Source organism: Tenrec ecaudatus, chromosome 3 (genome assembly GCF_050624435.1).
Source record: "Tenrec ecaudatus isolate mTenEca1 chromosome 3, mTenEca1.hap1, whole genome shotgun sequence".
Taxonomy (NCBI): Eukaryota; Metazoa; Chordata; class Mammalia; order Afrosoricida; family Tenrecidae; genus Tenrec; species Tenrec ecaudatus.
Window position 1 is genome coordinate 182,400,876 of NC_134532.1, and position 18,423 is coordinate 182,419,298.

Genomic DNA, 18,423 nt, shown 5'->3' on the forward strand with positions numbered 1-18,423 from the left:
TGAATTCTTTTGATGAGAACCTCCTAGACTAGGGGAAGATTGGTGTTGAGACACATGGGACTCTTCCCAGATGCCAAGTTCAAGTGTAGAAAGGAGGTTGAGGACCTTTCCTCCCAGAGAAATAGACTTCCTTTAGAAGTGGGACCCTGTATTCAGACATTTAGCCTTATTAACTGTGAGATGAGCCCTGGTGGCATAGTGGTTCTGTATTAAAGGGCTAACTGCAAGGTCAGCAGTTTGAAACCACCAGCTGATCCACAGGAGAGAAATGAAGCTTTCTACTCCAGTAAAAAGTTATAAATTCAGAAACCCAAGGGGGTAGTTCTCTCCTGTCCTATATGGTGATTATGAGTCAGAATCTATTTTATAGCAGTGAGAGTTGAGAAACTGTAAGAGAATACATCTGTTTGTTATAGCCATCTACTTAACAATATTTCTGTTATAGTAGGGCTGGGTAACTAAAACACCATACTCTATCTAATCATGGCCTATTTATCTATTGGAGACATTAATAGCTTCCTATTGATTCTTATGAGTTCTCTGTCAATATTCCAAATATCTCTTAATTGGTGGTTAGCTTTTAATTCTCTGTATCCACTAAAAATATATGTACTAAATTACTTTTAAAAATAGTTTTATTGGCACACAAACCACTTATACAACTCAATAGTTCAATCCTATCAAGAAGAGTTGTACAATCGTTACCACCTCAATTACTATTCCAAACACTGTAGTAGGAACTATTATTGTAAAATTACACATAGACTTAGACACAGACAGTTTAGTTCTTCTAATGCTGAAAGTTTTGAAAGTTTGGATATAAAGATTGGGGTAGAAATCCAGACACTATCCTGTATCAGAATGTGAATCAGCAATTCAGAAGGGCCTCTTGTTGGGGGAAATGTTTGTTCCTCTACATGGGCCCACAGACTGAATGGTGCATCTGGCTTCCTCCAGAACAAGCAAAAGACTAAGGAGGAAAGCTATCATCAGTGTCTTTATGACCTAGTTTCAGAAATCATCGCCTTCACTTTCTTAGTGTTCTATTGGTCACACAGACAAATCTTGATTCAAAAAGAAAGACACCAAGAGCCCTGAATACCAACGGGTAAGGATCATTGGGGATCATTTTGGAGACTAGTTACCAAGGATTCTAACATCTTGATTTTCCTGTGATTCGGTTTATAAAGCCTACTCCAAAGCCAAACACATCGCTGCTGACTGATAACAACCCTATAGGTCCTATAGAATAGGACCTAAAGAGCTGCCCTCCGAAGTCCCAAGGCTGAAAACCTTTACAGAAGAAGACTGACACATCTTTCTCTTGCTGGTATGAACCACCGACCTTATGCTTCACAGCTGAGCTCTCTAGCCCTGGTGCCACCAGGATTCCCCTTTTATTAAGCTCCCCTGCCCATTAAATAAAAAATCCAAACTCACTGCCACAGACTCTACTCTGACTCATAGAGATCCTATAGGATAGACTAGAACTGCTCCATAGGGTTTCCGAGGCTATAAATCTTTCTCCATAGGGCACAGACTTTTTTTTAAAACAGTTTTATTGGCACTTAATCCACATATTACAATTCAATAGTTCAATTATACCAAGAAGAATTGTATAATCATCACCACAATCAATTTTAGAACACTGTTTTCCCCACCATGGTTACATCACTTTTTAAATGGGTTGTATAATCACCATCAGTTCTAGTGCTCCCTCCCACCTCCCACATACATTGTTTGCTCCCCACCCCCGCCCTCTCTCACAATCTCCCACCCGCTACCCCGACCTCCCCTATAAACCCTTACATCAGTTCTTATCTCTATGCATCCACTCCTTCCATGCTTCACAAACTGGAAAACCAAACAGAAACAATAAAAAATTGAAACAAAAAAAGGTGGTAAGGATAAAATAATAATAACACAAAGATAAAAAGACAAATAGTAAGAAAGAAAAGACCACCGTGAATATTTAAAAGGCCAGAGAAGGCATTTTTATCCTGGAACTAGCAAGAATACTTGCACCTACAAGAATTTCCGGTTGGGTCAAGGGGAGGTCAAATGATCTAGTATTAAGTTCAATACAGTATTATCACTCTTACAATGACCCCTATCTGATACAGTAAAGCTGTTGGACGCCCTGGCCTGTGGCTGGTGGGGATCTGCCATTGACTTAATCTGACTAGATACTCTGGAAATGGGTTTTGGGCCCCCACTGTCCTCCATAGACTTCTACAAATTGGGTGTTCTCAATTTAGACCCTGATACTTTTCCCTTTGTCATATTTGAATTTTGTTATTGTCGTTTGGATCACACAAGCTGCTGTGCTTTTTCCATTTGGATGTAGTTGACTCCTTACTGAAATGGTTGCTTGTTTGAATATAAGCCTTTAAGACCCCAGACACTATTCTGGATTGATAGCCGGGCACCATCTACTTTCTTCACCACAGTGTGCTGTAGCACCCTTATCTTCAGTGATCCTTTCATGAAGGTGACCATCAAATGGGGCCATGTTATCAGAACTAACTCTTCTTACATTGGGACTAGAGTTCAGTGGGGGCCCAGAATTCGTCTACTTGTCCCTGAGATATGCATGGCTCTGGTGAACTTTGGCTGTTGTATTATGACAAATTCAAGACCCCATGAGACCAACTACCCCAACAACAGCAACAAACCAAATAGCAGACAACAAAAGAAAAACAAACAAATAAAAATAAGCAAACTATAGGCAGGGAAACAAAAACCCATTGGAGGCATCAATCATCCCCCCTGGGATATAAGGCGATTGCACTGGTAATGTCATCAGTTTTTCCAATGATACATCAGTCTGGACAGTAAAGGGATGAGGAGGCTAGGCCAGTACAGTCCCCTGTGAGCTACACCCCATGAGTGGTGGCTCCACACAGTTCGATCTCCCATTTGATCGGGTTCTCTTTACCCTAAACATGGGGGTTGGTCCCAGGGGAACTTCCTGGATCAATTCCTCCAAGTTCAAATTCTGACTCAATAGATCAAAACCTGCCATGTCACTGAAAGGGGGTCATCAAGGAACTAAGTATATGATGATTCTGGGACCCTTTCCACTGGACACCCACCAAGCCAAGGGTTCCTCCCAGGTCCAATGACTGCCACTTCCACTGCTCCGGGGCGGCCACTCTCTGCTTCCTCTCCCATCCTAGTACCCCGTTCGTCCTCAGTGCAAGGGTGCAGGCACCTTTGAGGCAGGACTCAGTTCATTCTGCTGGGCCTCTATGTTATGTCCTTCTGGTGTAGCCCCTGGATCATGCCATGCTGCCCTCAAGGTCAGAATCCAAGGTCATTATGGTGCTTAGTCTATGGCGTGTTTCACTGAGGGTTGGATAGATATGTATTTGTAGTGTCTATCCAGGAACAAAAAATCTGGTCCACTGTCCCTCTAGGTTCCCTACAATCAATGTTTATAACATTTCTTTCTGATGTGAGGTTACTTCTCACCTTCCATACTCAACAACAGAACTATCTATCAGTGTCTCCTCCGAAATGATCCTCTCCTCTGCTGTTGGCCTGATTTTCCAGCAAGGTTCTAGTTCCCTTCATGTGTGTGTGTGTGTGTGTGTGTGTGTGTGTGTGGAGGAGGGAGGGTTTCCATTGATCTGTCCCAGCCTTGTCTCAATGTTGTATAGCCTCCCATCTTAAAGGAGTGATCCCAGACAATGTGAGGTCTCCTCCAAGATGGCTCTTGTGAGTTGTGTAAAAGGGAGGTGGTGTATAGTTCATGGCCAGTAGGTACCCTTTTCCCCTTTTGTTCAGGAATTGGTCCCTAAGATTTGTTTAATTGGTGTTTCTCCTTATAGTGGTGGACTCATACACTACTAGTCCTTTTGTGATTGATTAACTTCACTCACATAATGCTTTCCACGTCCTTCCATGTCATATGATGTTTCATGCTTTCATCAGTTTTTGTGTTTTAAAAATTTTAATAAATCCTTTTATTGGGAGCTCTTACACTCTTATAACAATCCATACATCCATTGTGTCAAGCACATTTATACCTATGTTGCCATCATGCTTTTCAAAACATTTTCTTTCTACTTAGGTCCTTGGTATCAGCTCGTTTTTTCCCTCCCTCCCACCTTCATGAACCCTTGATATATACATTATTATTATTTTCATATATAACACCGAAGGCTGTTTGCCTTCACCCATGTTTCTGTTATTTGTCACTCTGGTGGGGTGTGTGTGTTATATGTTGATCATTGCAATTGGTTCCCCCTATCTCCCCCAACCTTCTCCCTACTCTCCTGGTTTCACTACTCTCATTATTGTTCCTGAGAGGTTTATCTGTCCTGGATTCCATTGTTGGGAGTTCTTATTTGTACCAGTGTACATGCTCCAGTCTAGCCGGGGGTGTGGGTAGTCAGGAAGCACTAAAGAACTAGAAAAATGTATGTTTCCTTGGTGCTAAACTGCACCTTGGGGGGCTCATCCCTGCTTTGTGACCCTTCTGTGAGGGGATGTCCAATTGTCTACAGCTTTGGGTCTCCACTCCAACCTTCCTTGTTTGCACAGATATGATTGTTTGTTTTGGGGTCTTCTGGTTCCCTGTTGACATCTTGTGATCACACAGGCTGGTGTGCTTCTTCCACGTGGGCTTTGTTGCTTCTCAGCTAGATGGCTGCTTGCTTATCTTCAAGCCTTTAAGACCCCAGACGGTATATCTTTTAATAGCTGGGTACCATCAGCTTTCTTCACCACATTTGCTTATGTACCCATTTTGTTTTCAGCGACCGTGTTGGGAAATCATCACAGTTTTTTAGGGATGCATAGTATTCCATTGTGTGTATGTACCATAGTTTCTTTATACATTCTTCCACTGTTGGGCATTTGGACTTCCATTTTCTTGCTATTGTGAACTGTAGGGCAAAGACTTTGTAGTTAGCAGCCGGATGCTATGACAGTGGAGGTGCCGCCTCTATTAAGCAAGTAATGGTAACTCTGCAACAACACATATACTTGTAGGCTTTTTAAAAACAGCAGCTGTTTTTGCAAATAGCCACTGTTACACATGCATGCACCCAAACACACACGTTTTCTTTACAGAGTTCCACAAAGTAGAGACCCTTTGTTAGAGGTCATTGCCCATAAATTTTCATGGCTACACTAGATTCCACCGTCAACTCTGAATTCGAGAAACTAAAAGTTCAAGATGTGTAGACTGAGAGCCAGTAAACTTGACTTCTACCTACTTGTAATATGTGTTCATTAACCAGCTAACACTGCAGGTTTTACCAGAAACGTTTCATTTTCTAGAAACCCTTACCTGTGTTCAATACCCATGTTAATTAAAAAGCTCTTACAGATTATACTAATTTGCTGAAGGTGACTCAGCCTGCTGAAGGGTGATTAGCCAAACAGCTGAGGTAAATGTCTGGATTCAAGTGAAGGTTAGGTAGTCAGAGTGAAGGAAGGCAATTTCTCACAGGCAACCATCACCTCTCCTAGCAGGAACCTTTGTAAAATACATTTGGGACTATCAGTTTAGGTTGTCAATTCATCAGCCTAAGAAAACAATTAGGTCATTCCTGAACTTTCCCAAATTGGAACCTTTTGGGGGGCTCCAAAGGTTCAGCGTGCAGCCTAGGAAGTCAGACTGGGAGAGTAGAAAGGACCCTGAGCCTGTTGGAAGCATCACAAACTTATTCCATCCCCATGATCCAAACAGCAACGTTTTGGGTTGACTGCATTCCCCTAGCCATTCCCTAGTCTCTCAGTCAGTCGGTGACATCTTCCTTTTAATACTAGCCATGGTGGAGTAGTGGTTACGAGTTGGGCTACTAACCACCGGCTCCTTTACCTGATGCAGACAAGGATCCTGTCAAGTCTTGGAAACCCACGGGGGTAGTTCTATGGGGTTGCTACAAATGGGTATCAACCAAATAGCAGCATGGTTTTTGGAATATATAGATTTTTAATAATTTTATTGGGGGCTCATACGCTTATCACAACCCATCCATCGTGTCAAGCACATTTGCACATTTGTTGCCATCATCATTCTCAAAACGTGTGCTTCCTATTTGAGCCCTTAGTATCAGCTCCTCATTTCCCCCCTCCCTCCCCATTTCTCTTCCCTCTGAACCCTTCATAATTCATAAATTATTATTTTGTCGGTTTGGGGGATGTTTTTAAAGCTTGATTTTATCCACCTTCTGGGTGCAAAAACAATCAGTGCAGGTGGAGAGGGTGGTCAATTAATGCCGCATTTGATACACTTTTCAACATGAGGCTAACTTCTCGATATCCAATTTTCACCCTGACCGGATTAACAGCATCTCTACAGTAAGGACACCTTGTTCAGCAAACTGCCACGTGTGTCCGCCTCCGCCCAGGTGTTTTAAAAGGCTCAGGCTCAGAGAGTACACTAGGACTGTCGTCCAGCTCAGGCGACGCAGCGGCTCCGCGGGCCAGTTCAACAACGCCCGCCGAGCCTCGCCCTCTGCTCCGCCCCACCCACCCCAACCGGAACTACCACCCGCGCGCCACGCGCCCCCGCCCCCACTCGCGCCCCGCCCCCACTCGCGCCCCCCCCGCGCAGTGGGCAGGCGCGGCGCGCGCGCATGCGCGGAACGAGCCGCCAGGGTCTGGAGCCGCTACCATCTGTTGCGCGGCGGCCGGAGGCTGCCGGCAGATCCGGGTCTCGTGGCAGAGCGTGACGTGGGCCGTCGAATCAAAACAGAGGAGGGGCGACGTCGGCGCCGGCGAGCGGCAGGCACAGCGGCGGCGGAGTCCTGAGCGGCGGCGGCGGCGGCAGGCAGCCCTCCCGCGGTTCCAGTGGGCCTTCCAGCTGCGCCCCGGCACGGCCGCCAGCCTCCCCGCCCCGTCGGCGTGGTTCGGGCGGGTGAGTGTCTCCCCTGTCTCGCCGTTGTCCGCCGCCCGTCTTTCCCTTCCCCGTCCGCGGCTTCTCCTGAGGGCTCCGCAGGCGTTGGCGGCTGCAGCCGACGGCGTCGCTCCTCAGGCTCCGCGCTTCGCCGGCCGGGCGGTCCGGCACCCGGATAACCCGCCGCTGTCCAGCCGGCGCCCCGTCCCCGGGAGGAGCGGGGCGCGGCAGGAACGTCGACGGGAGCCAGGATGGCATTTCTTATTTTGAGAGCCCGATCTGCGTGCGACGTGCCAAGGGGTAAAAAGAGGCGGGGGGAGTCGTGGCTGAAAGAAGAAGAATGCCACGCATCCTGAGAGGGACAGTCACGGTGGCCTCCGGTTCCGCAGCCCTTCCTGGGAATGGTGCCGGCGGTAGTAGGAGGCGGCCTTTGTTGTGCTTGACGGGGACCGGGAAGCTGCTTTCTTGAAAAGCGGGCGCTTCGTGGGCCCTATTGTGTGGCGAACGTGCAGGAGTCCCCCTCTCTGTTTGCTCAGTGAGTGGAACCGGGGCTGACAGACAGACGGGACGGAGGTAGCTGCTGCTCCTTTTCCCGTTGGAACAGATAATGTGTGATAAACTGGCCACTGGCACTGCCCGAAGTCCCATATTGGTGTTGAAAGCCAAAGTTTAGTGGCTGTTTATCAGGGACTTTCGCCAAGAGGAGGTTTGTGAGCTGTAGAGAATCCGTAGGATGCTATCCCCCCCCCCCCCCCCCGCCGCACCCCCACCCCGCGCCCGTTTGCAAAATAGAGGATGTGGCGTAAGTAGAAAGTCCGGGTTTCACATCCAGAAGGGCGGAGGAGCTTTGTGCAGGTGATACACACGTTTGTGGAAAAGAGACCTTCCAGTTTTTGCGGCCTTTTGGGGGGTGGGGGAGGTGGTGGTTTAGAAACGGTTGGTAGTTAGCAAATCAGTCATTTGTTAGCTATAAGGCCTTCCAGGTATTGTGATTCTTGAGGGGTCGTTTTCGCTGCCCAGTGATGTGGTCATTGAAGGAAGCTGATGTCCTTCTACTTGAGGTGACTGGCCACCCACATTTCCAGAGTAGTTGCCCTGAACCTTGACAGCGCCAAAGAGACAGACCAGGGGGCAAACCTTCCAAGTGGCCGAAGGTGGTATGAGGAACTAACAAAATATTTTTTTCCTGGAGAACTCATTAATTGAAGTATTTCTGTAGTAAACAGGCATACGTGTGTTCATTGTTTGCCATCCAATCCAGAAAGCGGTCTTAGGAATGTAGACTACTCCCTCGAAAGGGGTTGCCTCGTGGTGGTATAACATGGACCTCTTTGTCACCCGTTTTTTCCTCTCGCTTCGGTATGCCATTGAGCTAATTCTTAATACCACTTAATATGCCATTGAGCTAATTCTTAATACCACTGTTGGAATTCTGCTGAAATATTTGGACACAGAACATTTTCTGAAAGTTTTTTTTTTCCTTCCAAGCCTTTCGCCTTTATCCTAACATCGTTGCTTCTCTGGAATAATGTGGGATCATTGGAGATAAAAGCAGATAAAAAAAAAACAGGAAAAAGCAGATAAAAACAAAGAAGAAAATCAGTTGGTCAATAATGCTGCTACCCAGAAATTGCCAAAATGTTAGCAGTATATTAATACCTTCCTAGCTGTTTAATTCCACATTTTTGTGTTTATTCAAAAAATGGTATGCTGCATATGTTTTTCAAAAATAACCCACTTTCCGAAATACTTCCTCACCCACCCAAGTACAATGGTTCTCAACCTTCCTAATGCTGCGACTCTTCAATACAGTTCCTCATGTTGTGGTGACCCCCCAACCATAAAATTATTTTCGTTGCTACTTCATAACTGTAATTTTGCTACTGTTATAAATTGGACAACCCCTGTGAAAGGGTCGTATAACCCCCAAAGGGGTCTCAACCCACAGATTGAGAACCGCTACCCTAGTACTTCTTTTTTGAATAACAAAATGAAAAGTTTTGAAAATATGGACATTTTGACCTTTAAGTATTAGGAAGTATTCATGATATGTTTGGCAAGTCACAATTTTTAAAATTGTGGCTTTTCTTTCCCAAATCTCTGATGACAATGATGGACAGGTTTTCGAAATTTGTATGCACTGCGTGGCAATGTAGGGTTTTGCATGTTTAATTTTTGGGAGAATGGCCAATATGGAAGCTTAAAACATCTTTGCTAACAAAGTGGTTTGAGTTAGATATAAGTTAATTCAGCCCTATCCTGTATCTGGGTATCCTCTGTAAAAGTTGGGCTGCTAACCAAAAGGTCAGTGGTCCGCACCCTCCATCCCCTCATCAGGAGAAAGGTGAAGGAAGCACAATACTCTGTAAAGATTTACAGTTTGTGAAACCCAGTGTGGGCCGTTCTCCTCTGCCCTAGGGAGACCCTGTGAATTAGAATAAACTCCACAACAGTGAGCATTCATTCCATCATTGCATGGTCTGACATTGCCCTGCTGCCCGGCTGCTGGCAGTAAGAAGGACCGGGATGGTTTTTCTATGCAAAAAACATACTCTGTTCACACTGAGTCTTGAGTATGTGCCCATGCTCTTTCATTTCAACTTCAAAAGGTAACTATAGACCATATGGAAGTTTTCTGAATCCCTTGATGCCTGCTATTTATTGCACAACTTAGTTCTTTTTCTGTTTTGCCTTGAATTAGGTGTTTCTATTTTTTCTCTTAAAATTATTTACTTTTTCATTTTTTTGTTTTAAAGTCATTTTAGGGGCTCTTTTTATCATTTTATTAGGGACTTATACAGCTGTTATCACAATCCATATATACATCAATTGTGTAAAGCACTTTTGTACATTCATTGCCCTCATCAATCTCAAAACATTTGCTCCATGACATCAGCTCCTCATTTTCCCCCTCCCTCCCTGTTCCCCACTCCCTAATGAACACTTCATAATTTATAAATTATTATTTTGTCATATCTTACATTTCACCCACTTTTCTGTTGTCCGTACCCCAGGGAGGAGGTTTTATGTAGATCCTTGTAATCAGTTCCCCCTTTGCACCCTACCCTTCCTCCACCCTCCTGGTACCACCACACTCTTCACTGGTCCTGAAGGGATCATCAGTCCTGGATTCCCTGTGTTTCTAGTTCCTATCTGTACCAGTGTACATCCTCTGGTCTTAGCTAGATATGTAAGGTGGAATTGGGATCATGAGTGTGGGGAGGGGAGGAAACACTTAAGAATTAGAGGAAAGTTGTGTTTCATCATTGCTACACTGTACCCTGACTGGCTCGTCTCCTCCTGAGACCCTTCTGTAAGGGGATGTCCAATTACCTCTGCACTCCCCCTCATTCACAATAAGATTTTTTTGTTCTGATGATACCTAATACCTGATCCCTTCGATACCTCATGATCGCACAGGCTGGTGTGCTTCTTCCATTTGGGCTTTGTTGCTTCTGAGCTAGATGGCCGCTTGTTTACCTTTAAGCCTTTAAGACCCCAGATGCTATATCTTTTGATAGTCGGGCACTATCAGCTTTCTTCACCACATTTGCTTATGCACCCGCTCTGTCTTCTATAATCATGTTGGGAAGGTGAGCATCATGAAATGCCAGTTTAATAGAACCAAGTATTCTTGCATTGAGGGAGTACTTGAGTGGAGGCCCAATGTCCATCTGCTACCTTAGTACTAAACCTATACATATATGCACAATGATCTATTTCCCCATCCTCATATATAAATATATTTACATATGTACATGCCTTTATTTAGACCTCTATAAATGCCCTTTGCCTCCTAGCTCTTTTCTCTCTTTCCTTTTACTTTCCTATTGCCCCACTATCATGTTCAGCCTTCATTTGGGTTTCAGTAATTCCTCTCAGTTACATTACTCTTGATGACACCCTACCAGGCCTCCTACACCCTCCTCACCACCGATTTGGATCATTTGTTGTTCACTTTTCCCTGGGTTAATTAACACCACTTCCTTTCCCCCCACCTCCCCCTCTCCCATGTCCTCATGGAACTGTCGGTCCCATTGTTTTCTCCTCCAGATTGTTCATCCATTATTGGGGGCTCTTACAGTTCATAACATTCCATATATATGCATTTGTCTATATAAGATTAGTTCTCTGTTTTCCCCCCATCCATACTGCTACCACTTTGCCAGACTATCACTGTCTCTCATGTGCTCTACTGTGATAACCACCTCCTGGTCTGCCTGCTTCCACTTGGGCTTTCTGGGGTGCATTATCCGTACCCGAGCATAAGGTCTCCTGTAAAATGGAAAGCATTATCTACTTCCCTCTGAAAAGCCACCTGTTGCGTGCACACTCCATTCTAAGGCTTTCCAGACCTACATGTCCTGGCACTGCCTTTTCCAAACTCATCGTAGTCCATGGCCCTGGAGCTTGGCCACATCGGTTTCTTTCCATGTTGCAGTTTCACTGGCATTGCTGTCTGTGAAATGGGCCAGCTCTGCTCCTGCCATATCTGTGCCCTGTGCCTTCAGTACTTTTCTCCCTGATCTGTACTGGGAGATTGCACCCTCCCCCAGTGATCTCAGTCCAATTTTATTTCTCCCCAACATTTATCACTATCTGAACTGGCCTTCTTTATGTTCCTATCTGACTTCTACGCTAGAAAGAGGAGCCCTTTGGCAGAGTGGGTTAAGTTAGAATTAGCTCAGAGGTAATGTGCACTTGTTTGGACACTGGAGAAAGTACACCCTGTATGAACATGAACTTTGTTTATCTGTTTACTGCATAGAAGGTACTCAGTGAATGTTCACTAAATAAATTTGGTGAACATGTTTGTATTGGTCCTAAACATAAATGTCCATTTTAGGTCATTTATTTCTGTAGAAGACCTTAGTTTGTTTGTTTGTTTTTTATTTTATTAAGAACCTTAGTTCAGCCTCTCTTTTTTTGGGCAGTGTCTTGACTCTTTACTTGAGTGACTTGTGATGTTTGGTCCAAGGAACACCCTCATTCTTCCTCCACTAAAACCCACTTCCCTCAAGCTGATTCCAACTTGTAACAGCTCCTTTGCACATCTCCGAGACTATAAATATTTTTATGAGCAGACAGCCTCAACTTTCTGCTGAGAAGATGTGGGTTTGAATCCCCGAACTTGTAGTTAGTAACCCAAAGGTTACTCAACAGCACCACCTTAGGATTATGGAATTGATTCTGGGAGGAATTGGTGCCAGGAATCTGCATTTTCAATGAGTCCTGTGAGTGATTTAAATGCACATTAAAATGTAAGGTTGTCTGAGTATTTTCATTGTTTTTCTTGAGATTATTGCTTTTTTATAGGCATAATGATAACTACCATATTTTGAAATACTGAGTCAGGTATTATACAAAGAACTCTTAAAAGTTTCTAATTTCACTGCTGAGCAGCTCAGATGTTTACAAGCAGTTCACAGTTTATAAGTAAGAAGGTTGGGTGAGGTGAGGTATTATAGGTGGTGGAACTTGACTGGCTGACTGTTTTCTTAACCTCTGTCCCTGACATCCTCTGAACTATAGCATTCAGAAAAGCCCAGTTTAATTATGATAAGCCATGTTTTTTCAAAGGATAAGATGACGTTTTAGGTCCTGTTTCCAGTTCTGTCTTTAAGGAAGCTGTGTTGCTTTGCTGGCCCTCCTGCCTGGAAATTTGTTAGTGATTATGGAGATGACATTAAGAAATATTCTACAAGACTTCTAGATCATCTTCTTTGTTGTATTGATCTACCATACCTTCAATTTGGTGGGGGTTTTTTTCCTATCATTTTGACTTGTTCAAACAGCCATTTGAATTCTTCTGACTTTTCCTTCATTAACTTGGGTGATTTTTATAATTCTTTGGACATCTCATGAATCATCACAAACTGTAGCAATTTCTCATTGCGGCACCCTCTTCCAGGTGATTTTAAAAATTGCATCGTTTTGGTGAGATTTGGTTCCAGAGAAGTACTTTCTGCTCTGTAAGCTTGGCTAACTCTCCCTGTTTATCTTTAGAGACTCAGATCTCACAGGGTTTTCCCCAGATCTCTTACCTAACTCATCTGAGGCTTTTCTAAAAAGCCATGTATTTGTGTCTCCTGCCCTTTCACCTTTTGTGTTTAATGATTTTGGGCCAGCTGGCTTACTTATTTGGGAGGCTCTGGAGGTCAGGGGGATCCAATTAGGCAACCAGTAGGATTTGTTGATGGAATAAAGATTAAAGTCGAGACTTCTGTTTGTCTTTCAAGAACAGTACTTTACCAAAATTAATTACTTGTACTGATTTTTCCCATATAACTTTATAAGACTTGGAACAAAAATGCAATACAAGAAAGAAAATTAAGTTGTTTCACATTGAAGTTGGTAAATACTGACATGAGTATCCATCAGGAGAAAGATGGGGATTTCTACGCCGGTAAAGAGTTAGAGTCTCAGAAACCCACAGGAGCAGTTCTACCCCGCCCAACAAGGTGGCCATGAGTCTGAATTGACTCCGTGACAGTGAGTTTGGACCGAGGCAGAGGAACAATGTGAGGTTGGCACAGGATTGGGCAATGATTCGTTCTTTTGAGCGCAGGGTCGCTATGGGTTGGAACCGACTCACTGGCAACTAACAACAACATCCGTGTTGTAATGATTTTGTAAAAAAAAATTAAGCAAACCCTCCAACTCTTCCTTATTACATTTTGATTTATATTATGATTTTTAAAAAAGATTTTAAGACTTCTTAGTTACTAAACCAAACCCAAATGTATTGCCGTTGGGTCAATACTGCCTCACTGTGACTCTATAGGGCAGGGTAGAAACTGCCTCTCTGAGTTTCCTAGACTTCACTGTGTAGGGTGGTTGAATGCTCCATTTTTTCTTCCTCGGAGCTGCTGGTGGTTTGAACCACTATGCCAGGTTTATTAGGAAAGAGAGAGGGAGGGAGAGTGTATGTACATATAGTGTGTTTGTATGCATTGTGTGTGGTTCGAAAAACAACTACTAACCACATGGACTTTTATTTCATTCGAGAAGTGGGCGCAGAGCTGTAGAATTTGTCAACCCAAAGCCATTCTGAAAGAGGGCTGAAAACATAATGGCTTGATTGAATATCAATAATTTTGACAATATTGGGAGCATATATACCACTCTTTTTTACCTTCTTTAATATGTTTAACTAGCACATCAACCATGCATGCCCCTAATTTACACAAGGGCAATCAATCTCAGGTTGTTGCCCAAGGTCAAGATACTAGTAAATGGTGTTGTTAGGTCCATAGAAAACTGAGTTTGAATTCTGACAATTCATTTACCTGGCAGTTTCTCTTTGGGCAATTTTTCTTATTTTAACCTTAAATGTATATCGTTTTTAAAATGAAAAAGATTCAGCTCTTTAGAAACTTTATTTTTCTCAACTAAACTATTCAGTAGGTTTTATAGCAAGCATATGTTTTATTAATAAAAATTTAAACTTCATTGCGTTTGTTTTGGAGAAAGTTGCTGTCTTGTTGCTTATTTTCATACTGAATTTCATTTCCTAATTTTTTTTAGTCTTGCGGTCCAAAGCCCAGATGTGAGTTTCTGCTTTCTGAAACACAGACTGGAGCTGCTTATTGCTTGACTGCACTCACCGGACAGATATTACAGGTGCCGAGCTATCCAAATTTAACAGCCAATAACAATGCTTCAAATCAAGTTAGTGGTGTCAGAAAGCATCTTTCTGGTATAGTTCAGACTTTTAGTGGTCAGTGTTCTGACTGCTCTCATGGTTTATCTTTTTTTAAAAAAAGATTTTTAAGAATGAACAGTTTATTAATTCTCTGGTGAAAAATGCACATTACCATTGCAGATCAAGTCACTGTAGAATTTTTATTCTTTCTCTCTGCCAGCAGCAACGTTGGCCTTCATTCGGTTCTTGCGTTCCTTGAGCTTTTTCTTGATGTCTTTTGCTTCTCATGCAGGCCACATCTGGCAAGTCTGTGTTTAGGTTGTTTTCTTTGCAGCATCCAAAGAACCGTAAATCATGCCGAAGCCGGTAGTCTCGCCACCACCAAAATGGGTTCTAATTCCAAAACCAAAAATGAAATCTGGTGTGGTCTTACACATTTTGGCTAGTTTTTATGATTTTCTGTCTTAGACACTACACTGTCTCTGTCCCAGGGTGAAGGACATCAATGACCGTTTGTTTTCCCTGCGGTAGTCAGTTGGTCATGAACTTCCTGGTCCAGATAGCCAGCTATGCTGAGGGTACTCAGCAGCATACACCAGTTGAACCATTTCTACATGTCCCTTGGCATGATTGCATTCTTGGGGTGGTCAGCCAATTCCCCCTCCTTTTCTGAGTTATCCCTTCTCCATAACATAAGCTCACTGCCTCCTTAAATTTCTTGTTTCATCTTTTGAGTTGTTATGGTCACTTTGATCTCACATCTTAAAAGGAGCATATTGCTCAAGGCAGGCAGTTACTATTTTAGCTGAACTACTGTTTGTTTGTTTTTTTCAAACTTTTAAATTTTTTAAATTTTCTTTTTTAAATCATTTTATTGGGGGCTCATACAATTCTTATCACAATCCATACATACATCCATTGTGTCAAGAACATATGTACATTTGTTGCCATCATCATTCTCAAAACATTTGCTTTCTACTTGAGCCCTTAATATCAGCTGCTCATTTTCTCCCTCCCTCCCCATTTCCTCCTACCTCATGAATCCCTCCTAATTCATAAATTATTATTATTTTGTTGTATGTTACACTGCCCAACGTCTTATTCCTCCCCCCCCCACCCTTTTCTCTGCTGTCCCTCCCCCAGGGAGGAAGCTATATGTAGATTCTTGTAATCGGTTCCCCCTTTCTACCCCACATTCTCTCTACCCTCCAGGCATCGCCACTCTCACCACTGTCCGGAAGGAGTCATCCATCCTGGATTCCCTGTGTTTCCAGTTGCCATCTGTACCAATGTACATCCTCTGGTCTAGCCAGATTTGTAAGGTAGAATTGGGATCATGATAGTGGGGGAGAGGAAGCATTTAAGAACTAGAGGAAAGTTATATGTTTCATCGTTGCTACCCTGCACCCTGACTGGCTCATCTCCTCCCTGTTTGGTTTTAAGAAAACTTCAGGGGATGTTTTTTCTTAAGGTGTAAAGGTTATCTTGGGTCAGTAGTTGGAGCTTTAGCCTCCATGCCTCTAAAATGTCTACACTCCATGACAGTTTGAAATTCCGTTCTGCATTTCTCCTTATATGATCATGATTCTTTGATAGAATCTTTGGTCAAATTGTTCAGTAATATTTTTATGAACCTTTTGTTCAGTTCTGCTGGTCTCATGCCAAAGGGGACAAGTTAGCCCCACATTTGATCTTTTTTGACCCCTTTCTCTGCTGCTTGGCATCATTTGTTTGCTTACAGCATACTTTTTAGAAACAAGTCTTCGTTCTAAACAGTGTGTACAAGAGCTTCAAAAATTTGTGAGAAAATAGTAATGAAAGATAATGGAATTTCCCATTAACTTTTTCTCATATTTTGTTGCCTTGTTATTCTTAGCAAAGGTAACAGAAGAAATTGACATGAAATATTGAGCAGATGTTTAAAAAATCCAGGTTGCTCTCTTGATCACAGTGACTCTAAGGGTTTTTCCAGTCACCATGAAAGGCATTTAGGTGCAGCTCTACCTCGCAGGCTGTAGCACGCATGAGAGTTACGGGAGTTGAGAGAGCAGGCACTCCTTTGCTCTATTCAAAACAAGGTAGATAAGCAAGTGGAGATGAGCATGATAGCACCCAAAACCAAAAAGAACCTTGATTGTGTTCTAATTTAGTATTTGAATGATTATCATTCACAAACCTAGTATTGTGCTTTAACTCACAATTTCAGAACTCAGCTGACGTTAACATTTTTACCATGGTAAACTATCTCTAAGACATACTGCTATTTTAATGGTTTTTAAAATGTTAGGCATCCACTTCAATCTATTTACATCCCCTCAAATAGAAACTGTTCCTATTATGTAATAACTCCCCACTCACTCACAGCTCTCCCTACCCCCTAGTTCCTGGTCAACGTTAATACTTTGTGCATGATATTTATCCTTTTGTGTCTGACCTATTTGGCTCAGCATAGTGTTTTCCAGGTTATCTGTGTTGTAGCATGCATCAGTACTTCATTTCTTGTGACTGAATAATCCTCCTCTGTGTAGACAAGAGAGCTTCAAAAGACCCATGGAACAACTCTATTATCTTTTCATTCCATTTTCCTGGAAATTTTTAAAAAGAAACCTTTGGTTATGAGTTAGGTGAAGGTTACTGAGCAGAACTTCAGTTTTGAATTTAACATTTCATGCCCATCTTGTTTCAGACTGCCCGTTGCAGTCCCTTCAGTGTACCATCACTCAACCAACTTCTTCCCTGATTCCGATTTCCATCTTTTCGAACCCCCTGAACTTTGTCCTTAGGTAAATAAATGCTACCCTTTTGATCTTAAATGGTTGATTATTTTTACACAGAGGTGGGTGCAGTTCCAACCCTGAAGGGTGACAAGAGGCCATAGTTGTGAGGGTCTCTTTCTGACCAGTATCCATGAACTTTTTGAAGCTCTCTTTTATATCATGTTTTGTCTATCCATTTATCTTTTGATATGGGCATTTGTTTTTCCCCCCAACCTTTTGGAAAAACATCACTATGATTTCGGAATCACATGGTATGGAATTTTGATAACTTTTGTTGAATTTTTCTATTCCTAACTTAGGAAAAACATTGTTATTTCTTAGTTAAATTTTTTTAAAATTTAGGTTATAGTAAATAAATACTTTTGAGTAGGCATTTTATTTCATTTTTTTTAATAGTAGGCATTTTAGCAAACGTATTACAATATGAAACGTTGGGTTACAATGCCGGCTATCAACAAAGATAGGATACTGAGTATAAACAAAAGTTTTTTCTTTAACATATGGTACATGGACTCCCAGACCTTGACAAGACAAAGAGAGCCTCTTTGAGATTGTAAGAGTACAGCCCAGGGGATGATGGGAAATTAGATTTAGAATAGAGACTTCTCTTTTACACACAAGAGATAAGCCTGGCCCAGGGGAATGCAAGCACACCCAAACAGTGAACAGAAGCAAACTCTGGGTGAAGCTTGAAGATACCTTATACTTGAATTGGCCCACAGCTTTTCATCCGTTCAAAAGCATTCTTACAGATTCACGCTTGATCTTTGCCACAACCCTTTAAAATGAATCTTTTCAGTGGTCAGTCTTGTTTTATGGCTGGAGAAACTGAAGGCACCAAAGAGGATCAGTACTTCATCCCTTTCTCAGTTGTGCCCTAACTGAATTATTTCCGCTAGCTCTTACCTCAGCAAGCCTTGCCGGGTGATTTCTCGAAAGTGAACAAACACAGGTGAAAGGAAAAGTGGCCCTGAGGAAGAGGATGCCTCGGAGGTAGGAAAATACGATCATTGTGAGACTTTCCAGAAAACCAGCCCTTTAGCAGAATCAGATGCAGCTGAGAAAGGGAGGAATGACCTTCAAGGAGCTATGCTTTTAGTGGCAATAGGATTGGAGGTTAAAGAGAAAGTTCTCCTTTCCTGCAGTAT

The 18,423-nt window shown here is 42.8% G+C and overlaps 1 protein-coding gene across 2 annotated transcripts in view; it reads left to right on the forward strand.

Annotated features, from left to right (window-relative positions):
• The first annotated feature begins 6,648 nt into the window (after nt 1-6,648).
• SMIM14 (small integral membrane protein 14) overlaps nt 6,649-18,423 on the forward strand; it is a 76,729-nt gene continuing 64,954 nt past the window's right edge. Inside the window, exons 1-2 of one of the 2 annotated variants that reach the window (XM_075544420.1) lie at nt 6,649-6,874; nt 14,381-14,476. The gene's annotated coding sequence lies outside the window, so the exon portion shown is untranslated. The remainder of the gene's footprint in view (nt 6,875-14,380; nt 14,477-18,423) is intronic. The other variant, XM_075544419.1, reaches the window with a different exon arrangement.